We start from the raw sequence: 24,893 nt of genomic DNA on the forward strand, positions 1-24,893 counted from the left end.
GATAGCGGTCCTTACAGAACAGCAGACTGTACTGCACTCAGGCCTATGTACCGTAGCACCCTATACCAAGTTACCAGTCCTTATAAGAACTTTTGTGGACCAAGCAGGTTGTGTGTTAGTGTTTAGCAGACTGTGCGTCAGTCCCTATACCGCTGAAGGACTGCTGCAGTATAGGGCAGCGGTCAGCAGTAGTGCACGGCAACCCTATGTATTGTGGACCGATAGCGGTCCTTACAGAACAGCAGACTGTAACGCACTCAGGCCTATGTACCGTAGCACCCTATACCAAGTTACCAGTCCTTATAAGAACTTTTGTGGACCAAGCAGGTTGTGTGTTAGTGATTAGCAGACTGTACGTCAGTCCCTATACCAATGAAGGACTGCTGCAGTATAGGGCAGCGGTCAGCAGTAGTGCACGGCAACCCTATGTATTGTGGACCGATAGCGGTCCTTACAGAACAGCAGACTGTAACGCACTCAGGCCTATGTACCGTAGCACCCTATACCAAGTTACCAGTCCTTATAAAAACTTTTGTGGACCAAGCAGGTTGTGTGTTAGTGTTTAGCAGACTGTGCGTCAGTCCCTATACCGCTGAAGGACTGCTGCAGTATAGGGCAGCGGTCAGCAGTAGTGCACGGCAACCCTATGTATTGTGGACCGATAGCGGTCCTTACAGAACAGCAGACTGTAACGCACTCAGGCCTATGTACCGTAGCACCCTATACCAAGTTACCAGTCCTTATAAGAACTTTTGTGGACCAAGCAGGTTGTGTGTTAGTGATTAGCAGACTGTACGTCAGTCCCTATACCAATGAAGGACTGCTGCAGTATAGGGCAGCGGTCAGCAGTAGTGCACGGCAACCCTATGTATTGTGGACCGATAGCGGTCCTTACAGAACAGCAGACTGTAACGCACTCAGGCCTATGTACCGTAGCACCCTATACCAAGTTACCAGTCCTTATAAGAACTTTTGTGGAACAAGCAGGTTGTGTGTTAGTGATTAGCAGACTGTACGTCAGTCCCTATACCAATGAAGGACTGCTGCAGTATAGGGCAGCGGTCAGCAGTAGTGCACGGCAACCCTATGTATTGTGGACCGATAGCGGTCCTTACAGAACAGCAGACTGTAACGCACTCAGGCCTATGTACCGTAGCACCCTATACCAAGTTACCAGTCCTTATAAGAACTTTTGTGGACCAAGCAGGTTGTGTGTTAGTGATTAGCAGACTGTACGTCAGTCCCTATACCAATGAAGGACTGCTGCAGTATAGGGCAGCGGTCAGCAGTAGTGCACGGCAACCCTATGTATTGTGGACCGATAGCGGTCCTTACAGAACAGCAGACTGTACTGCACTCAGGCCTATGTACCGTAGCACCCTATACCAAGTTACCAGTCCTTATAAAAACTTTTGTGGACCAAGCAGGTTGTGTGTTAGTGTTTAGCAGACTGTGCGTCAGTCCCTATACCGCTGAAGGACTGCTGCAGTATAGGGCAGCGGTCAGCAGTAGTGCACGGCAACCCTATGTATTGTGGACCGATAGCGGTCCTTACAGAACAGCAGACTGTAACGCACTCAGGCCTATGTACCGTAGCACCCTATACCAAGTTACCAGTCCTTATAAGAACTTTTGTGGACCAAGCAGGTTGTGTGTTAGTGATTAGCAGACTGTACGTCAGTCCCTATACCAATGAAGGACTGCTGCAGTATAGGGCAGCGGTCAGCAGTAGTGCACGGCAACCCTATGTATTGTGGACCGATAGCGGTCCTTACAGAACAGCAGACTGTACCGCACCCAAGCCTATGTACCGTAGCACCCTAGACAGACCAAGTTACCAGTCCTGATAAAGAGCTTTGTGGAACAAGTGAGTTGTGAATGATTAGCAGACTGCAGCAGAAGGGCAGCAGTCAAGTATAATATTCTTTCTATATTTGGAAGAAAGAATATTATACGTGTACAAGCCTATTACCGTACCACTGATACCAGTCCTGAAAAGAACCTTTGTGGAACTAATAGTAACAGCAAGTCTTTAAAATTATCCTCACTGCCTGACACACTGCTTCCTGCCTGTCCCTATACAAATTGGCAAAAAAGAGTAGGCTGGAACGATTAGCTGGAACAGCTCTTTTGTGGACCTGATAGTAACAGCTAATGATGATGATGATGATGATGATGAAGAAAGACTAATCTGGCTGAGCTGTCCCTAAAATAGCAGCATACAGCGCTCTGTCCCTTTATCTAAACTGACAAAAGAAACTCAGGCTGCTGACCTAACACCTATACCAGTCCTGAAAAGAACTTTTGTGTACCAAATAGCTAGCGTTTTCTCTGTCCCTACTCCACACAGGATCCTTTCCCTACAGTGACAGAAGAAAGAATGTAAAATGGCCACCGGATCGGGTGTATTTATAGGTTAGGGGGAATGTCCAAGTGTCCATGAGCTGTCATGTCTCAATTGGTTGTCCTGTAACACATGATAAACGTGTCACGAAAGGTTAAAGTTCTTGTATACATTAAACACGTAAGTCCGCCGGGGCGAACGACGGAAAAAGGCGTTCGAACCCGCGGACGGCGAAAGTCGGAAATTCGCCGCGAAACGACCGCCGGGCGAACCGTTCGGCCATCACTATTCATAAATTTTTTTTTACTGGTTACATGTTTTGAGTTGCAGAGGAGGTCTAGGACTAGAATTATTGCTCTCGCTCTAACGTTCTCGGCAATACCTCACATGTGTGGTTTGAACACCGTTTTCATATGTGGGCGGGGCTTACACATGCGTTCGCTTCTGCATGCGAGCACATGGGGACATGGGCGCTTTAATTTTTTTTTTTTTTTTTTATTGTTCATTTTACTTTATTTATTTTAGTTTGACATTTTTTTCCCCAAAAATATATTTTTGATCACATTTATTCCTATTACAAGAAATGTAAACATCCCTTGTAATAGGAATATGGGGTGACAGGTCCTCTTTACAGTGAAATCTGGGGGTCAATATGACCCCACATCTCACCTCTAGGCTGGGAAGCCTGAAATAAAAAATAAAAAAAAGATTCTGGCTTTGATCGTACTGGCGAGTTGGTAGAAGCACCGGAGGGCGGTGAGGGGTGGGGGGCGTCTATGGCTGGGTATTTCAGGGTATCTCCGAGTATGGCTGGGTATCTCCGAGTATGGCTGGGTATGGCAATTTATGGCAGGGTATTGCAGAGTATTGGCGGGGTACTACAGAGTAATAGCAGGGTACTGCAGAGTATTGGGGAGTACTGCAGAGTAATGGCAGGGTACTGCAGAGTAATGGGGGGTACTGCAGAGTAATGGCAGGGTACTGCAGAGTATGCACTGGTATTGCAGAGTATTGGCGGGGTATTGGCGGGGTACTACAGAGTAATAGCAGGGTACTGCAGAGTAAAGGCAGGGTACTGCAGAGTAAAGGCAGGGTACTGCAGAGTAAAGGCAGGGTACTGCAGAGTAAAGGCGGGGTACTGCACTGCAGAGTAATGGCGGGGTACTGCAGAGTAATGGCGGGGTTACTGCAGAGTAATGGCAGGGTTACTGCAGAGTAATGGCGGGGTTACTGCAGAGTAATGGGGGTTACTGCAGAGTAATGGGGGGTACTGCAGAGTAATGGCAGGGTACTGCAGAGTATGCACTGGTATTGCAGAGTATTGGCAGGGAATTGAGGGGTTAAATTCGGTGAGCAGCGATGTGGGCACTGCAGATGCAGCCCACATCGCTGCTGACACCGATCTCTTTCCCCTCCGCTGTACCGATCGGTACAGAGAGGGGAGGGAGGAACCGGCGTCATAACATGACGCCGGTTTGTTTACAAGTGATCACTCCGTTATTTGACAGAGCGATCACGTGGTAAACGGCCGCGACAAGCGGATGCTCTCGAGTGCGCGCCCCAGAGCAGAATTCTGGGAGGCCGTTAATTAACGGCCTCTCAGAGTTAAACAACCGCCCTGAAGCCGTTAATCGGCAATGGGCGGTTGTTAAGTGGTTAAAGATAGATCACTAGCTAGCTATATAGGTGAGGTGAATATAGTGTAGTGGTGTATACTGCGGTCAGGGCACAGACAATAACCACTACACAAGAGCAAGATAGGAAATCAGCCAAAAACGATTGGTGTGTAACTGTGTTGAAGGTACACAGAACACCCACTGCTTCAGATTCCAACACACTACACGAGGCCGCCTCAAAGGCAGCCTTATATAGTGTGGGGCGTGCACTACACAGCCTGAGCTATGATTGGCCACAGGCAGGATGCCTGTGGCCAATCATGGCTCTCCTCGCTGCTGGCGCTGCGATTGGCCAAGCATGCGGGGTCACAGTGCATGCTTGGCCAATCATGAGCCAGCAATGCACTGCGCCATCGCAGTGCATTGTGGTCCGCGCGCGCCATACGAATTTTGACGCGAACGGACCAAGAGTTCGGATTTCGCCGAACGCCCGAACAGCCAATGTTCGAGTCGAACGTATGTTCGACTCGAACACGAAGCTCATCCCTATTCCCATCTCAAAATGTTGGGAGGTATGCCGGAACAATTACAGAAGTTACACATTCAGTGCCTTTAAAAAGTATTCACACCCCTTGACATTTTCCCCATTTTTTTATTTTTTTTCATTTTACAACCTAAAACCTAAAACATAAATGTATTTTATTGGGATTTTATGTGATAGACGTCTTATGTGATAGAGGCATCTGGTGGTCAAAATGTTTTTTTTTGGGGGGGGGTATTTTAAGCAGACAGCTGCCCCCCACTCATATATCAACCCCAGCACCCCTCCCGTGGCTCCTGATTGATCGTTTAAAGTGGGGCGATCCACTGGAGCTACACAATCCCCTCCTCCGCATGATAGTTGGCAATACCTTACTGCGCTAGAATTGCGGGGAGGAGGACAGGGTGGCGATGCTCTGCTGCATCCGGGGTAGGAAGAAGAGACTACTGTTACCAGAGCATTGCTTCTCCTCCCGGCCGAACAGGAGGCGGGTCCTGAGACCCATCCTAAGACTCCTGGCCAATCGGGTCTCAGGAGCCTCTTCCTGATTGGCTGGGAGGAGAAGCAGGAAGACATTAGTAAATATTAATTCGCTAGTGTCACACAAGTGGGCGAGCTCAGGGCACAGCGCTCTGCGACCCGAGCCCACCCTTTTTGAAGCCATGTAGAGCCTCCAGCTCTAACCACATGCTTCATTACAAAAAAAAAACTAATTGAAATCCATGCGTCCAGCACCCTGCATGGAGATTAGTGGCTGGGTGCATGCATCGGGGGAGGTGGCACCCCTAATGGATGGGCCGCCACTGTCTCTACCTGCTTTGCATATATAGAGAGTGACATTTTTGCCCATTCTTCTTTTCAAAATAGCTCAAGCTCTGTCAGATTGGATGGAGAGCATCTGTGAACAGCAAAGTCTTGTCACAGATTCCCAATTGGATTTAGGTCTGGACTTTGACTGGGCTATTTTAACACATGAATATGCTTTGATCTAAACCAGGGATATGCAATTAGCAGACCTCCAGTTGTTGCAGAACTTCAAGTCCCATGAGGCATTGCAAGACTCTGACAGCCACAAGCATGACACCAAGAAGCAGAGGCATGATGGGACTTGTAGTTTTGCAACAGCTGGAGGTCCGCTAATTGCATATCCCTGATCTAAACCATTCCTTTGTAGTTCTGGCTATATGTCTAGGGTCGTTGTCCTGGTGAACCGCTACCCCAGTCTGAAGTCTTTTGCAGACTCTAACAGGTTTTATTCTAAGATTGCCCTGTATTTGGCCCCATCCATCTTCCCATCAACTCTCACCAGCTTCTTTGTCCCTGCTGAAGAAAAGCATCCCCACAACATGATGCTGCCACCACCATGTTTCACAGTGGGGCTGGTATGTTAAGGGTGATGTGCATTGTTAGTTTTCCGCCACACATAGCATTTTGCTTTTAGGACAAAAGTTCGATTTTGGTGTCATCTGACCAGAGCACCTTCTTCCACATGTTTGCTGTGTCCCCCACATGGCTTCTCGCAAACTGCAAACGGGACTTCTTATGGCTTTCTTTCAACAATGGCTTTCTTCTTGCCACTCTTCCATAAAGGCCTGATTTGTGGAGTGCACGACTAATAGTTGTCCTGTGGACAGATTCTCCCACCAGAGCTGTGGATCTCTGCAGCTCCTCCGGAGTTACCGTGGGCTTCTTAACTGCTTCTCTGATGAATGCTCTCCTTGACCAGCCTGTCAGTATAGGTGGACGGCCATGCCTTGGTAGGTTTGCAGCTGTGCCATACTCTTTCCAATTTTGGTTAATAGATTGAAAATGCTTGGGATTTTTTTTTTATAACCTAACCCTTCATTAATCTTCTCCACAACCTTATCCCTGACCTGTCTGGTGTGTTCCTTGGCCTTCATTATGCTGTTTGTTCACTAAGTTTCTCTAACAAACTTCTGAGGGCTTCATAGAACAGCTGTATTTATACTGAGATTAAATTACACACAAATGGACTCTATTTACTAATTAGGTGACATCTGAAGTCAGTTTGTTCCACTAGATTTTAGTTAGGGGTATCATCGTAAAGGGGGCTGAATACAAATGCACGCCAAACTTTTCAGATATTTATTTGTAAAAAAAAAATTGAAAATTATTCATGATTTTTCTTCCACTTCACAATTATGTGCCACTTTGTGTTGGTCTATCACACAAAATCCTAATAAAATACATTTAGGTTTTTGTTTGGAACATGACAAAATTTGGTAAATTTCAAGGCACTGTACATAAATCCTTGGTCCTTACTAAAAAATGGCTGCAGCTGGAAATGCTAGTGGGTGTTTTTCAAAGTGATTTCTAAACAAAATAAATCATGGATACAGGGATGGATGGGCGAGTTTGCTTTAAATATTAAAAATAAATAAAACAGGATTTTCCATTTGTGATGCTGAGATACAGTTAAGTTGCTCTTTAAATCGTGATTTACTATCACCAGCAAATTTCCCCAAGTTTCACTCTCTTCCTTTTAAACTTTTAGTTACAGCCAAAAATGAATACATTGTCATTAAATAAAATACAAGTCTGTTCAAACTTTTTAATACATTCTATTGAAAATATTTGGGAACTTCAGCATGGGAACCCCCCCCCCCCCCCTCCCTCCTTTCAAGATCCCATTGTGTGTCATTATTTCTGTCTTTCCAATTCCTGCTGCTTTACATGTTTGTTTTAAAGTTTAAAATATTATATATATTTATATTTTTTTATCTTTTCATGTGACAACATTGAAGAAATGGCACTTTGCTACAATGTAAAGTAGTGAGTGCACAGCTTGTATAACAGTGTAAATTTGCTGTCCCCTCAAAATAACTCAATACACAGCCATTAATGTCTAAACCCCTGGCAACAAAAGTGAGTGCACTCCTAAGTGAAAATGTCCAAATTGGGCCCAATTAGCCATTTTCCCTCTCTGTTGTTATGTGACTTGTTAATGTTACAATGTCTCAGGTGTGAATGGGGAGCAGGTGTGTTAAATTTGGTTTTATCACTCACTCTGTCATACTGGTCACTGGAAGTTCAAAATGGCACCTCATGACAAAGAACTCTCTGAGGATCTGAAAAAAAAATTGCTGCTCTACATGAAGATTGCCTAGGCTATAAAAAGATTGCCAAGACCCTGAAACTGAGCTGCAGCACAGTGGCCAAGACCATACAGCAGTTTAACAGGACAGGTTCCACTCAGGACAGGCCTCGCCATGGTCGACCAAAGAAGTGTAGTGCACGTGCTCAGCGTCATATCCACAGGTTGTCTTTGGGAAATAGACATATAAGTGCTGCCAGCATTGCTGCAGAGGTTGAAGGGATGGGGGCGGTCAGCCTGTTAGTGCTCAGACCATGCGTCGAACACTACATCAAAGTGGTCTGCATGGCTGTCGTCCCAGAAGGAAGCCTCTTCTAAAGATGATGCACATGAAAGCCCGCTAACAGTTTGCTGAAGACAAGCAGACAAAAGCCCCATACACACTATCAGATTATCTGCTGAGTTTTTCCTTCAGATTTACCAAAACCATATAATATGAGGACAAACCTTAGGAGTTTCAATGTGTATGCAATCAGGCAGGCCCTTCTACTACATGGTTTTGGTAAATCTGAAGGAAAAACTCAGCAGATAATCTGATAGTGTGTATGGGGCTTAAGGACATGGATTATTGGAACCATGTGCTGTGGTCTGATGAGGCAATATAAACTTATTTGGTTCAGATGGTGTCAAGTGTGTGTGGCGACAACCAGGTGAGGAGTACAAAGACAAGTGTGTCTTGTCTACAGTCAAGCATGGTGGTGGGAGTGTCATGGCCTGGGGCTGCATGATTGCTGCCAGCACTGGGGAGCTACAGTTCATTGGATGCCAACATGTACTGTGACATACTGAAGCAGAGCATAATCCCTCCCTTCAGAGACTAGGCAGACAGGGCAGTATTCCAAAATAACCATCCCAAACACACCACTTAGATGACCGCTGCCTTGTTAAAGAAGCTGAGGGTAAAGGTGATGGACTGGCCAAGCATGTCTCCAGACCTAAACCCTATTGAGCATCTGTGGGGCATCCTCAAATGAAAAGTGGAGGAGCGCAAGGTCTGTAACATCCACCAGCTCCGTGATATCGCCATGAAGGAGTAGAAGAGGACTCCAGTGGCAACCTGTGAAGCTATGGTGAACTCCATGCCCAAGAAGGTTAAGGCAATGGTGGCCACACAACATATTGACACTTTGGGCCCAATTTGGACATTTTCACTTAGGGATGTACTCACTTTTGTTGCCAGCGGTTTAGACATTAATGGCTGTGTGTTGAGTTACTTTGAGGGGACAGCAAATGTACACTGTTATACAAGCTGTACACTCACTACTTTACATTGTAGCAAAGTGTCATTTCTTCAGTGTTGTCACATGAAAAGGCAGGGCTTTTTTCCAGTGGGAACATGGGGAACGCAGTTCCGGCACCTCCAGCACTGACTGTATGTAATGGTAAGGGGTACTGGGGTGTGCTGCAGGGCCTATTGATGCTGGCTGCTGAGAGATCTATTCTACCTGGAGGGGATCTATTTTTGCAGGGGGGTCTATTCTTACTGGTGGGGGGCCTATTGTTGCTGGGGGTGGGTCTGAGGGGTCAGTTATTGCTGGGAGAGATCTACTGTTGAGGGAGGGGACTATTGTTGCTGGCTGATGGAGAGTCTATTGATGCTGGCTTTGAGGAGATCTGTTGTTGTTGCCTGCCAGGGGATTTTGTTTCGGGTGGTCCATTGTTAATGGGTGGATCTGTTGTTGCTAGAGAGGGCTGCTTTTCTTGTTATCATTAACAAATTCCATACAAATTACTTATCACCACAAAATTATACTTGGTTCTGTATTCTCTAAAAGGTCAGTAATGGGAGGTAGGTAGAGGTTGCTTGAAGGAAGGTGGGTAGAGGTGGAGAAAAGGGGTGACTCAGAAAGGGGGAGTTCCTGTGCCTATTCTCTGAGGGGGAAAAAAGCCCTGTGAAAAGGTTTAATAGAATATTTACAAAAATGTGAGGGGTGTAATCACTTTTGTGAGATACTGTGTATGTGTGTGTGTGTGTGTGTGTGTGTGTGTGTGTGTGTGTGTGTGTGTGTGTGTGTGTATGTATATATATATATATATATATATATATATATATATATATATATATATATATATATATATATATATATATATATATATATATATATATATATATAATTAAAATATATAAAAAAAATTATATATATTATTCAAAATACTTTTGGAAACCCAAATATTATCTTGTAAAAGTAGTGATGACATCATTGTGCTGCACAGCCTATGCAGAGAGCAGAGCTGTTGGTGGGATCCAACAGTTCCCCCAACGACAGACTACTGTCAGGAAACTAAAGCTGGCCATACATTATACTATCTTTTTATTCAGTTTCCTTTATATTTGCCTTTTAATTATGTAGTGCAAGGGCCTGCTTGATTGCATACAAATTCAAAGTGTTTAGGTTTGATCGTATATTGTATGGTTATGGTAAATTTTAAGGAAAATTGTACCAAAAAATTGTATAATGTATGGCCAGCCTAAAAGGGGCCGGATACAAGGAAAGAGAGCAAAGGTAACCTGGTCTGTATTACAGAAAACTCCGGCACAGACACAAAGTATGAGATTTGTTTCATTCTTGATTACCGTACAGATCCAAAAGAAATTTTTACTATAATTCCAATGTTCAGGTAGGAATAGAGATGGCTCATTTATTTAGCCTGGAGTTCAGCTTTAGGTTTCTATCGCCTGTCACTCTGACCCACATGCCTTGGTGTCCAGGACAGCGCTTCCATTATGAGAATCTTAGAACAGTTGAGCAGTTTGCTGCTCAAAAATAGTCCACTAGTTAAGCATCAATAAAACATTGTTAAATAAATGTAATTTGGCTAGACACAATCAAAATGTCCAAAAATACGTGTTTGAATTACAGTTACATTCACTGTACTGTTGTGCAGAAGATAGCAATCTATAGAACTTCATGTAGAGGAACGAAAAATAGGACATTGTTTTTATAAGTGGGAACAAGCAAAATCAGGATTATAGCTTTAGCATTCTTTAGTAATTTTGCTGCTGAGCTTAAAAGCTGCTCTTGCTCCTGTCACCCAGGGTCCTAGCCTTGGAGATTAGAGCTTTTGTAATAAATCCACAAAAAACTGCATGTTAGGCCTGTATAGACTGATTCATGAATTTATTTTACAATAAGTATTTTAAATAGCAGAATTCTTTTTTTATTGCTGTGCAAAACTAACATATATCAGTCTTGCATGTGTAGCCAGTTACTGGGCTACAACAATATGGAGAAGGAGACATTGGGCTTAGGGTTGCCACCTTTTCATCAAGCCAAACCCGTACACTTTAGCGGTGCATGGCAAATTTTTTTGTAGTATACATTGTAAATGTACATTGTAAAGACCTGGGACATCTTTGGGTGCACTAAGAAGAGCAATAACATGGCACGCTTTATTGGACAGTGTTACCTCCTATAAACCAGGGATCATTGTCACCCCCCCTTCATAAAATATGGGTCAGTGTTACCCCCCCCAAAATGTAGGGGTCCCCCATAGAGGACCCCCCATTAGGGAGGGTAGCTGACAGAGGGGTGAGACTAGCTGACAGAGGGGTGAGACTAGCTCACAGAGTGGGTGAGTAGCTGACTGGGGGGTAGTTGACTTGGGGGGGGTGAGTAGCTGACAGAGGGGAGGGGGGTATCTGACAGAGGGGGGGGGGTAGTTGACTTGGGAGGGGGTAGCTGACAGAGGGGGGGAGTAGCTGTCTGGGGAGGGGAGTAGCTGACAGAGGGGGGTAACTGACAGGGGAGGGGAGCTGAGGGGGGTAACTGACTGGGGGTAACTGACAGGGAAGGGGAGCTGACAGATGGGGAGTGGCTGACAGAGGGGGGGTGAGAGGGCAGGTGAAAGATACCTCAGTGAGGTCTTGAGGAGACACAGCAGAGCACACGTCAGGCAAGGAGGCGGGGCTCCGGGCGGGCCGCGATCACCCACAGTCCAACCCCGCCTCCACATGTGACCAGGTCCACCGGCCAATCGGAGATCCTTATGTCCGCCGCCCGCACCTGAAATATTCAGCCAATCACAGGCATGTCGCCTGTTGCCCATCGCTGAGCTTGGCTCAGATGTGGAGCACACAGGCAGTAATAAATGTGTAACACTGATGGCAGGTGCGGGAATCGGGATGCACTGCTCAAGTCTGAACTGCAGCTGTATGTGCCCGGGTTTCAGGCGGCTTGAAAATCAGGCACATGTGTCCAAACCCAGACTGTCCGGGTCAAAACCGGACAAGTGGCAACCCTAATTGGGCTCCATTCCCAAAACAGTATGAACTGGTTTAAGATCACCAGTAAAATAGCTCATAGTGTTTTTCAAAAACTTTTTGCAATTCACTTAAAGCTGCTAAAATACTGCATACACTATTTCTTGAACAAATGCGGTATTTTAGTAGTGAAAACTTGCTGTGTTTTATTGCCGTTCACTGCTGGCACTCTTAACAACCAGGGAAGAGCTACCACAGCAGAATGTAAACAAAAGAAGATCCAGCATAACAAAATGTAAGGGGAAAAAAAAACCCTGGGGGTCCCCACCAATTCATACTAGGCCCTTCTGGTATGGATTTTAGGGTGGATCCCACTCCATAATAAAAAAAAATGGCATGTTGTCTCCCCACAAAATCCATAGAAGACCCTCCTTATGCAAGCCATGAGGGGGGGGGGGGGTGTGGACGAGCGAACTCCCCCCCTTACCAGTCAAAATGTCCTCGACATGGGGGGAAGGACACTTTTGATGAGGACAAGGGCCTGTTCCGCACAACCCTGGCTTGGTGGTTGTGGGGTGCGGGGGTGACTCACTGAAAACTGGAAGCCCCCCCTTTATCAAGGGGGCACCCATATCCTGGCGCATGTGAATGAGTAGGGGTACATAGTACCCTTACACATTCACCAAAAAAATGGGTAAAATAAATTAAAACAAAGACAGTTTTTGACAAGTCCTTTATTAAAAAAAGCCCCCCTCCTGCTGAAAAATGCCCCCCCCCCAAAATAAATCCAGCATCAATCACGGTGAATGCTGAATTGCCTGGCATAGATTGGGGGGAACCCTCATGCTTTTTTTTTTATTCTCTTATGCCGCCACTCATTTTGTTTGCATCCCACTCTGACAGCAGATGAGTCATAGTTGTTAGAACAAGTCATGTGACTTGTGTGCTTTGCTTGTCTGCCTCCTCCCTCCGCTGCCACATTTGGCACCTTTTGGAGGGGGGAGAGGGGGTACCTGGTTTTGACAGGTACCCGCTCCCACTTCCAGCTCAGTTTGCAGTGGTTTTGCTGTGTCAGTAAAAAATGCAGCTCTGTCAGTAATTTTCATGTTTTTTGGCAGTAAAAAATTGGTGCCGGTTGTAAATTTTGGTATCCTGACAGTAAATTTCAGTTCGGGGGTTGGCAACACTTTACATTCACTATAGCATTTTGGAAAAACTAGAAAAACTGTGTTATGGAGTTGTTACATGTGATCCTATAAAAGATCTTATGAAGACCTAATGGAAGCTGCAACTCTACTGTACACCAAAAATACAGAAAATAGACCAGAAAAAATGTGAATTTCGCTAAACCTGTAAAACTATTGAATAAAAAAGTGGCTTTATCAATGATATCAGACCACGCTGGTCATGAGAAGTGAATCAAAGGCCACATGGATCTGAATCAAGTCCTGTGAGATAAAGTCCAACAGTCACAAATATACACCCACACATGAGTGGAAAAAGGACAAAACAAGTCCATCCAAAATTCTTCAAATATGTGAGCCGTGTCCAATCCACCACCACCTATATGATGATTCACTCCTTTACAGAAGTCTATGACCCCCCGTAACAGAGGATCACAGAAAGCATGAAAGTAATATTGCAGCCTCTCAAGCCATCACACCATCCTGCTGGTTAAATGATCTACACAGCATAAGAATAGGCTAATCATCTCCAGATTCTCCCCAAACAATCGAAACTCACGGATGAATGCAGATGTATAAAAAAATAAAAAGAAGGCTCCAAATAGTGTAAAACCTTCATTTTAATTCTATTAAAATATGTAAAAATACACTTGCAAACGCAAGGTAAATCAGGCCTTAAGTTTGATACGCCGGCCGGACACACGCAAACAAGCCCCTCCTTCCTCGATGGTACAATCACAGACACGAGGTGACGTCAGCGTGTTGCTCTTCCCTACGCATTTCGCAATGGGCTACATCGTCCAGGGGCACTATAGCATTTTGCCCTTTTTTTGGGTCATGTGAAATTTTTAACCAAATATCGCATGGAATACTAAAAATGTCAATTTACTATCCCTTTATTTACCTAAGGGTAAATGTCCTCCTCTGCCCCCTTTTATTATCCCCTCACACAAGTGTCACTGTCCTCACTGCTCCTCAGCTCCTCCTCTACTGTAGCAACTGGCAGGGGGATACTGCGGCACCGCCAAGAAGATTGCCTTCTATTTAAAAATCTCACCAGGCGGCCTTTTTGCAGCTGTGTATGTGAAAATGCCGCGGCCGAGCGTATACGAGCTTTCCCGAGCGCGACAGGCTTCGGAACGGTGCATGAGCAGTTGCATGGCCAGTCCGCATTCATCTTTTTTACAGGCACCGCTGCCCGTAACAGACATTTACGGCCAGCCCAAAAATGGGCTGAAATTTACGAGCTGCCAGTAAATTCACGGGCGGTTGGCTGAATGGAGCCCATTGCTTTTTATTCTTCTCCTCCTTTTACTGAGATACTGATGTTATTCTGTACCACTCTCCTCCTGCCAGCAGAGGGGGTGCTAAAACCAAGCAAGCCCATAGACTTCTATACAAAGCTCTGAGAATCTTGGGAATTGTAGTTTGAGATGACAGCCATATAATAAAGTGATTGACTCCTGGTGGATTTAGATGTGTGTATCTCCCTTTCTTCTGAAGCCTGATCAGCATTCAGATCATGCATCAGAGGCTAATGGCAGACAGCAAGGAAAGCAATATGCCACCTCCTCATTACCTGTTTAAACCCCATTGTTTTGTGGTGCGTTCCCATTTGCTAACCTGTGTAGCATTCAGCGGGCTTCGCGTGCTATATGTCAGTTAATCTTTCCTGTGGGTGTGAAGCAAAGCATCGCTACTTCGGCATGGAAAGACCCCAGTCTGCTGCCTATAGCAACTTAAGGGGGGCGGTTGGCGGGTAGCAAAAAAAACCCCAACCGCATGTCTAAATTTAAGCTTTATTGAGAGAGCACCTCTGTCTGAATATTCACCTGCCAGCAGATATTAGAGTCTGAGACTGGGAGTGAGGACACCCAAGAGCAGCGCAGCATTGCCCCCATAACAGCATCTGCACCGCTGCTGCAGGGAAACTGGGGCATCCAGTCACCCTCTGCTTCCCACCGCTGATCGCTGGAGAGACCGAGGAGGGGCCTCTTTCTACAGAGAGAGTTCACAGCTGCTCTGCAGGGACAGATGAGAGGGCTTATTACCCATTGCTGATACTGCTAGCAATGACTGAGGCAATGAGAGCAGGACACAAAGTGTAACCAATCCATACTGCACCCATACAGCACTCTATACTTCACTTATTCCGAACCTAGATTGCACCTACAGTATACTAACACTATACCAAATTACATTGAACCTTTACCACATCTGAACATCTACCTTGCACCTGTGCTGAGACTATACCGTGTCTATACAGCAAGCATGTTAATTGGGACTGTTAAAGAGGAAGTAAGGGCTATTTAAAAAAAAATAAAAAATGCAACCTACAAGGCAAAGGCATACTGAGCTAGTATGCATAACAGAACGAAGCCCCCAAAGCGCTCCTCCGTCTTCATCTTCGCGCTGCCATGTGTCCCGGAGTGACTTCCGGGTCTCTCTGCTCCAGCGCTGTGATTCGCCGGAGCCGTGATGACCTCACTCCCACGCATGCCCACTGGAGCCGACACGAGGGGCATATCGCCGTGATCTGCGGCCTGCTCAGTGCGCCTGCGGCGCATGCGCTGCAGACAGCGGTGCCTGTCTTTTTGTAAATATCTCCTAAACCGTATAGGTTTAGGAGATATTTCTTGGACCTACAGGTAAGCCTTAATCTAGGCTTACCTGTAGGTCAAAAGTGGTTTGTAAGGGTTTACAACCACTTTAAGTGCACCAACACTCTTAAAGGACCCTAACGATAGCCGTCAACAGAACATCTCAAAGGACTGGCCCTCCTGTCTACTATCCTTGTTTTCTTTTGAACAGTGCATGCCCAGTCATGCTACGTTCACACGATCGGAATTCGCATCGAAAAAGCTCTGATGGTTGCGCTTTTCAGACTTGTGCTACAGATCGTTCCTGCTCTACAGTTTATACTTGTCGTGCATATCTGCTTATCAGTGCATGTAGTCAGTTCGCATTTGTTTGTCATTGCGGCCTATATATTTATATAGTACGCTTTGATTTTCAGTGCTTATTGTCCGCTCGTTGCTGATTTGCATTTCGTTCTTTCAGGCCTTGCTGTTTATCAGTGCTTTCTGTTAGTCCGTTCTGACCAGCCGACCGTTTTGAAGCCATGTTGCGTGTACGCACTCGTCATAGAGTTTGTTCTGTGCGGGGGCTTCGTGTTGGGGTTCTTACTTTCACACAAGCCCAGTCCATGAACAGGGCGAGGAGGAGTTCATGGACCAAGAATTGGTTGCTCCAGCGTGACCAATTCTTTAATTTGCCTTTGCTGCGTGAGATCCATGAGAATAATCCATTCTTTTTTCACCGTCTGTTGGCTTTGCTGACCCCTTATATCAGCAGGCAGGATACCTGCATGCGGCAAGCCATCATTCCGGAGCAGAGGCTAGTTGCCATGTTGCGGTATTTGGCGACAGGGAGAAGCCTTCAGGACCTCAAGTTCTCGACAGGCATCTCCCCCCAGGCTCTGGGGATCATTATTCCAGAGACCTGTTCTGCCCTCATATAGGTCCTGCAGAAGGAATATATGAGGCTAAGTTTTCTTCTTTAACATCACATTATTTATTTATTTTATTATTTATATTTATTTACTGTTTGCTGATGTATTGTATTTCTTTCATAATTAACATAATTGTAATAAGCTGGGAATTTCCTCTTTGTCCTCATGCATGTTGGATTTTCGTATGCTCCTTTTTTGTCCTTCATGCATATTTGCCTTCACTAACCCCCCCCCCCCCCCCCCCAGCATGCTATCCGGGGCCCATATACTCTTAGGCCGCGTACACACGGGCGGACTGTTCGCCCAACCTTGTCCGCTGAACAGTGTTTGGGCGGACAGTCCGCTCGTGTGTGGGCTTTCAGCGGACAGTTTCAGCGGACAGTTTGACGGACAAAGTCTTTCGGAAATTCCGAAAAACTGTCCGCTGAAACTGTGTTTGAGCGAACAGTCCGCCCGTGTGTAGGCTACTTTCGAAATGAGCAAACTGTTCCCGCTCGGAGTAAAGTCTGCTCATTTCGAGCGCGTGTGAAGGTAGGCGGGGCCCGCGACGGAGACGTTGCGGGCTCCGCCGCCTGGAATGGGCTTAAAGGGGAACCCCAACGCCGAAAAAAATCGGCGTGGGGTTCCCCCAAAGTCCACAACAGACCCTTGTCCGAGCACGCTACCCGGCCGGCCAGGAAAGGGGGGCGAGCGAGCGCGCCCCCCCTCCTGAGCCGTACCAGGCCGCGTGCCCTCAACATGGGGGGGTGCCTTGGGGAAGGGGGGGCCGCGCGGCCCCCCCACCCCAAAGCACCTTGTCCCCATGTTGATGAGGACAAGGGCCTCTTCCCGACAACCCTGGCCGTTGGTTGTCGGGGTCTGCAGGCGGGGGGCTTATCGGAATCCGGGAGCCCCCTTTAAGAAGGGGGCCCCGGATACCGGCCCCCCACCCTATGTGAATGAGTATGGGGTACAATGTACCCCTACCCATTCACCTGTGAAATAAAGTACAAAAAAAAACACAACACAGAGAAAAAATATTTTATTGCACAGCTCCGGGGGTCTTCTGTCTTCGGGGGTCTTCTCGCCGGACTCCTCCGCTATCTTCGTGTAGCTCTTTTACTAGCGGAGGAGCCCGGCTTTCTTCCTCCCCGCCGCCGGCCTCTTCTCCCGACTTCGGGGGTCTTGTCCCCCTCTTCGGTTCTTCTGCCGGGCCACCGCGCCTTCTTGTAGCTCTTTTACAGGCGGTGGCCCGGTCTTCTGTCGCCGCTGCCTTCCGTTCTTCTGTCGCCGCCTTCGGTTCTTCTGCCGGGCCACCGCGCCTTCTTGTAGCTCTTTTACAGGCGGTGGCCCGGTCTTCTGTCGCCGCTGTCGCTGTCGCCGTCGCCGCCTTCCGTTCTTCTTCTTGTTCTTCTTCTTCTTCCCCAGGAGATGTTGACACGTCGCTCTCTCCGGCCGGAATGCCAGAGCCGCGCTGTGCGGTCACTTATATAGTGACAATGGGGCGGTGTCACATGGTATATGTCACATGGGTTGGTCACATGGTGACCCCGCCCCCTTACGATGTCATAGTCCCCATGTGACATCAACCCATGTGACCAACCCATGTGACATATACCATGTGACACCGCCCCATTGTCACTATATAAGTGACCGCACAGCGCGGCTCTGGCATTCCGGCCGGAGAGAGCGACGTGTCAACATCTCCTGGGGAAGAAGAAGAAGAACAAGAAGAAGAAGAAGAACGGAAGGCGGCGACGGCGACAGCGACAGCGGCGACAGAAGACCGGGCCACCGCCTGCAAAAGAGCTACAAGAAGGCGCGGTGGCCCGGCAGAAGAACCGAAGAGGGGGACAAGACCCCCGAAGTCGGGAGAAGAGGCCGGCGGCGGGGAGGAAGAAAGCCGGGCTCCTCCGCTAGTAAAAGAGCTACACGAAGATAGCGGAGGAGTCCGGCGAGAAGACCCCCGAAGACGGAAGACCCCCGGAGCTGTGCAATAAAATATTTTTTCTCTGTGTTGTGTTTTTTTTTGTACTTTATTTCACAGGTGAATGGGTAGGGGTACATTGTACCCCATACTCATTCACATAGGGTGGGGGGCCGGTATCCGGGGGCCCCCTTCTTAAAGGGGGCTCCCGGATTCCGATAAGCCCCCCGCCCGCAGACCCCGACAACCAACGGCCAGGGTTGTCGGGAAGAGGCCCTTGTCCTCATCAACATGGGGACAAGGTGCTTTGGGGTGGGGGGGCCGCGCGGCCCCCCCTTCCCCAAGGCACCCCCCCATGTTGAGGGCACGCGGCCTGGTACGGCTCAGGAGGGGGGGCGCGCTCGCTCGCCCCCCTTTCCTGGCCGGCCGGGTAGCGTGCTCGGACAAGGGTCTGTTGTGGACTTTGGGGGGACCCCACGCCGATTTTTTTCGGCGTTGGGGTTCCCCTTTAAGTCCATTCCAGGCGGCGGAGCCCGCGACGTCTCCTTCGCGGGCCCCGCCTACCTGTACACGCGCTCGAAATGGGCGGATTTGCCTCCGCCTTACGTGGGCGAGTCCGTTCATTTCAAAAGTTGAGCGAACTGTTTGGCAAACAGTTCGCTGAAACAGTCCGCTCAAAAAGTGCCGTGTGTGGCCATGTCCGTCCATGCTAATTTTGAGCGGACTGTTTGCCGAAACTGTTTGACAAACAAAGTTGGGCGAACAGTCCGCCCGTGTGTACGCTGCCTTATTCTAGTCACATAACAATGTATTTTGTCAGCTCCATTGTAATGCTTTACCCTAAAGACCCCCTAAAATGTGTAAAGATGTTATTGTTGTCTTTAAATTGATGCAGAGTGCCAGAGGCTTTTTTTGGGGGGGCCCAAAATCATTTGGAAGCCCCCTCCTCCCAACTGCTAAGTCAGCTGATAGCAATCCTCTATCTGCTGACTTTGCCAAACCCATACACACTATACCTACCTCTTTTGTGGTCAGATTTATGGATGAATTTCTCAAAGCATGTAGTGCAAGGGCCTGCCTCAATACTTTCAAATGCTACTGTTTAATTTTTTCTTTTCCTATTATCTTGATTGGTAATTGCAGAATCTAAAAATGTGCTTCCATTTATTAATTTGTTTTGATGCCACTTCTTATTACCTGTCCAGTGGGCTGCCAATAGTGTAATTAAGGAGGGGCTGGCCAAAGCAACACACATTACATTGTTACCCCATTACGTAGTGGAGAGGGTGGTTACCTGTCCAAAACATACCCCGCCCCCCCTAAAATATTTTCAAGGGGCCATCAGAGGGGGTGATGAATCTGATAAGTGGACCTTATATTTTAGCCTTTAAATACTCTTTACGAGAATGTTATACTGATGTTGGCCAACAATGTTTGTGTATAATCTGCTTGTAATGTTTCTTTGCAAAATTACTAATTTGATTTTTCTTCTTTGACTCCACAGTTTCCTTCAACGCCACAGGAATGGCAGACTGTGGCCTCCCAGTCTGCCCAGCGGTGGGATTTTCCTAACTGCGGAGGGGCAATCAATGGGGAGCACGTCCACATCGCCCCACCACCCCATTCAGGGTCATACTATTTTAACTATAAGTGGTTTCATAGTATCGTGTTGATGGCGTTGGTGTCAGCGACATATGAGTTTCTATATGTGGACGTAGGGAGGAATGGCCGGATGTCTGATGGAGGAGTATTTATCCGGACCGAGTTTTACCAATGTCTCGAGAGTGGTGGCTTGGGATTGCCACCCCAGGAGAACAATGTCGAAGGACTGCCATTTGTCTTCGATGCAGATGAGGCTTTTGTTCTGGGAATTCAGGCCAGCCGGTTCCGCCTGTTTCAAACGGCCATTAATATGGAGGAATACAAACTTAATACCATTGTCTTATCTTGTTGCATCCTGCATAACTTTTTGAAAAGAAATAACCCAAATTATGTGGTCAAAGTTGGGCCTGACACCGGACTTCAGCAAACAATGACGTCCCTGGAAGCGGTCCATCCTGGCTCGCCCCCCAAAGCGCCCGTGAAGTGAATAAATTTGAATAAATTTTACAATTACTCTGCTAAAATGTGGATTTTGATTTCCTACTTTATTTTTTGTGTCTCCTAGTGCACTTGTAGTACCAAAAAATGGAACTGATCATTGAAAGAAGAAGTCACACATTGTTGAGTAAAAATCTTTTTATTCTGTACACATTCACATGTGTGTTTTTTTGTAAAAAAGTATAACATTTTTATTTTTATTTTTTTAGGATACATAGACAGCCATGTTTCAAAACAGAACATACACAACTCTGGAACTTACAAAGTTCAACATTGAAAAACTTAAGGCAAGATCACACATTATATTGTCCAAAATGTGTGGATCTTGCCTTCAACAGATGGGAGGAAGTCACCCCTGTAAAAGCCCAATTTAAAGATGCACACAAATTGGGAGTCAAACTGGGGATTTACATTCTGCTCCCATGCCTAATGTCAACATGTGCTATCTCCCATCATGGGGGACAAATGGACGTGTTTTTGGGGGTGCAACCCCTTCCTCTCGCCTACTTGAGTTTTGAGGAAGGGGTTGCAGGCACAAAACACGTACATTGATATCCCCTGATGGCAGATAGCACATGTTTACATACTGTGTGCATCTTCAAAATTAGGCTTTTTAAAATGTTGTCAAAATGTAACAAAAAAACACAAAATGGTGCCAATTTTTTTTCTAAATTAAATTCTTCCAAGGACATCAATCGTGTTCTTAAGTTTTTACTTCAATATCCATAGTTTTTTGTTTTATAATGTCTAAATCCTGACTACACCACATTATGTCCTGGATTAGCCTTTGGGCACTGTCACTGGTGAAATGATCTGATTGTTCTTCCACAACCTGTACATCACCTACAAATCATAAAAACACACCGTGTATTATAAATATGCAGGCATACATCTCTTATTACCTGAAGCTGGGGTGTCAGACACTCATCTGTTGTGGTCTCAAATCTCGACCACCTCTCCTTCCTCCACATCCTCTGGTTGTGACCTCTGTTCCCCTTGTTCAGGAGGTGAGGGGTCCCTGGTGACCTCATATTTCCTGATTCTTTGCTCCCCTATGAGAAAGAAACAAAAGGTATACTTCGCACACAGATATTTGAGGCAACAAATATAAATGATAAACATTGCTTGGAAGTGGGGTACAATTGTTTGTTTGGGCAGAAGTCCAAGCTGAAGACATGATTTATTCCCTTACTAAAGCTGGAATACTTTCTTTTTTTGGATAAGTTTGCCACCTGGAGACAACCCAAGTATCCAATGGAGTACCTGTGTTTGACACCCTAAAAAGTTTGTTCTTGTCTCCCACACTAGTGCACCTGAGTCCAGATGTGTAAACAGCTGCTGAGTGTCCTCTACATACATTACACTGAATCTAGTTTGCTATTCCTTCTAGGTTCAAACACATCTAGACAGCAAGGTCCTAAACCTATTTTATTAAATTAAAAATTAGCATGAACAAATGTATTTAATCAGGTATCTGGAAAAACATCGTATTTATTTGGGAAACGAACGCTTACCACGACCGACTACTGTGCGTATGAACATGAAAGTAGCCACTTTTAAATGTAGAACACCATAAAGAAAAACAAATGGCGCAGCATGCAATATTAATAATAATAGGAACACACGACAAATACTTTTTCGAAGAACTTTCTTGATCTTTCTATACTGATCCTGCTCCCTTAATTTGAGGTCTGACCAGCGTTTCCTCAATTGATCCTTGGATCGCCGTACCCCAAAATTCCTGTACAGACTCTTCACAACTTTAGTCATGATCTTGGCCTTTCTCAGATTTGGGTTTGGGTACGGACCATAATTCCCGTCATAGTCGTTCCTCCTCAAGATGTCGACCATCTACAACATTTCACCAAAGTACATATTTGTGTCCTTAAATCTCCTCCAGGATCGGGACATTTCTGGTTCCCGGCTTTCCTCCTCCTCGTTACTGGAATTATGCACCTGCCGTGTCTCCACCATGTTCCTCTCCCACTGCAACGAAAGCGACATGGAATATTCTAGAAAGAATGTCAGGGGCGACGCGGGCGGAGTTTCACGCATGCGCAGTGTATATAAAGCTTAACGTGTGTGTCGTAACTACGTTCTGTGTGCAGAGGAAGGAGGAACGGAAGCGACAAACTTTATAACGAAGGTAAGATTTTAACTTTGGTGACATGAGCGGACTATACTGAATCTAGATTGATGCCTATATTGGGTTAAAAGATTATCCTAAGATGAGTGTTTTTGTCTTTTGTTTGGTCTTGCAGAGAAAATGTATCAATTTAAAGACCAAGAATTCCTGGGCGAATTCCTGGATAAATATTGTGATATGCGCAATTTATGGGAGGTGAAAAACCCGTTATATCACAATAAAGCAGCTAGGAAGGCAACAATGAAGAAGCTGCTTGATTTTGTAAAGACCCGGGCCCCCAATGCAGACATGAGGTCTCTGAAAACTAAAATTGGTAGCTTGAGAAGGACCTATAGGGAGGAGTATCAGAAGGTCCAGCAGTCCCTGAGGTCAGGAGCAGCAGTAGATAAGGTGTATGTACCCAGTCTGTGGTACTACAATGGGATGCATTTTCTTGATGACCAGATTGAGGGCAGGGAATCGCTTTCAACTCTTCCGGCACCCCTTCTCTCCAACCTTCCATCCAGCCCTCTCTCAACCCCAGCTGAGGCTTCCGTGGACCAACCTGGGCCTTCCATGCAGGAAGAGATTGAGGAGCCCAGTTGGAGCCAGGTATAGGATTTTTATACATATTTTTATGTGAAAATTATGGTTGTCAACTAGATGTTATTATTGACAATAAATTAATGATTTAACAAAAAGTGTTTCACATATCAATAGACAGTAGTGGCAACAAATGATTGTGACAAGAATGAAAAATGCTGGGCTCAGAATGATAGTCTTTTCTATTTAGTAACATTAAATTTGCAACAGTCATGAGCTGAAAATTGTGTGTGTCTGATGAACAAAAAAACTAAAAGCCCTTTTTCATACACAGAAAGACCTTAGCCAGGACGAGGCTCTGGCAAGTGGCACACAGGAGAAGGCGGGGGAAGGTGTCAGCCAGGAGGTGGCAGGGCCCAGTAACACCCAATCTCAGGTGCCTTGCCTCTGCCTTTCATACAAAAGGCCCAGGAAGGGGACTAAATGAGGAGGCAGCACTAGCCCTCATCAAGGAGGCTAATGACGCCCTGAAATCCCCCCTCAATGTTGTAGAGGCTTATGGCATCTACATAGTCTCCAATTTACAGCAAATGGAGGAGGGCCAATGGCGCAAATTTGAGAAACTAATTTTTGCAACCATCCACAAGGGGTTGAGTGGCGAAATAACTAATGACGGCCACCTGTGTGCGCTCCCCCATCCTTCTCCACCTCCAGAGCCACGGCCCCCAGGGAAGGCTGCAGGAAAGGCTGTACGGAAGACAAGAAAGTGATTGCCTGCCTTCAGTCTGGTCTGACAGAACACACAGCCTGTTGTAGTACCACAACCTGGGTACATGTCATCTGCTGCTGTTCCTGTTCTCTGATTGACCTCCTTTCTATATGGACTTCTCAAGCTACCAAGTTTTTGAGCCACAAAGTTGATGTGTGCCTTGGGGGCCAAAGGCTTCGCAAATTCAAGCACTTTCTCCAGCGTTGCCTTGATCTTTATTTTGTTATTATGATGGAAAATAAATTGTAATTTTATTTTTTAAAATACTTGCCTATGTGTTTTTCTTCTAATAGCAAATACAACATTTTTTGGGTGAGCAGGCAGGTACATTTCAAAAATACAATGTCAAAATTAACAAGGGACACTAACACCAAACAGGTTTACAAATACAACATAATAATGGTGTTATGGAAACGTGACAAAAAAATAAAAAGGAGAGCAAGAGAAAATAATACAATAATCCAAAGATTTCTATTAAAGAGAAAAAAGGACTTTAAAAAAACAACATATATATATTATGTAGATCTGGCTTAAATTCAAATAAAGATTATTCAGGAGTCACTGTAGATCTGAGGGAGACATGCAAGGAAAATAAAAAACACCATTTTAGCTTGCACATGATTGGATGATAAAATCAGCAGAGCTTCCACTCATTTCAGATCTACCCCTTAGATTTAGAGCGACTGCACTTCCAAGTGCACTTGCAGTGCAAAGTGGATTTGCCTTTCGTAAATAACCCCCATTGCATCTTAAATCTATGCAACTTTTTTTTTTAAAAATGAACTTTTGTCTATTGTAAATTTAAGCTCTTGTTTTTTTTCTAGCTTTGAAAACCTTAATAAAACAAAATTGAAACAAAAAGTGACGTTTGGCATTTCACAATGGGAAATTTTCTTTGTAGTAGTTTTTGTTTCTAACCACCCACACAGATATAAGCT

The 24,893-nt window shown here is 45.9% G+C and overlaps 1 long non-coding RNA gene across 1 annotated transcript in view; it reads left to right on the forward strand.

Moving 5' to 3' along the window:
* Positions 1-20,669, forward strand: part of LOC143996929 (uncharacterized) — a 31,544-nt gene extending 10,875 nt beyond the window's left edge. Inside the window, exon 2 of the long non-coding RNA XR_013277613.1 lies at positions 19,923-20,669. This is a non-coding gene — a long non-coding RNA (uncharacterized LOC143996929). The remainder of the gene's footprint in view (positions 1-19,922) is intronic.
* The last annotated feature ends 4,224 nt before the right edge of the window (positions 20,670-24,893 follow it).

The sequence above is a fragment of the Lithobates pipiens genome, unplaced genomic scaffold, assembly GCF_037356315.1.
Source record: "Lithobates pipiens isolate NorthernLeopardFrog02 unplaced genomic scaffold, aLitPip1_a1.2 Scaffold_19, whole genome shotgun sequence".
NCBI classification, from domain to species: domain Eukaryota; kingdom Metazoa; phylum Chordata; class Amphibia; order Anura; family Ranidae; genus Lithobates; species Lithobates pipiens.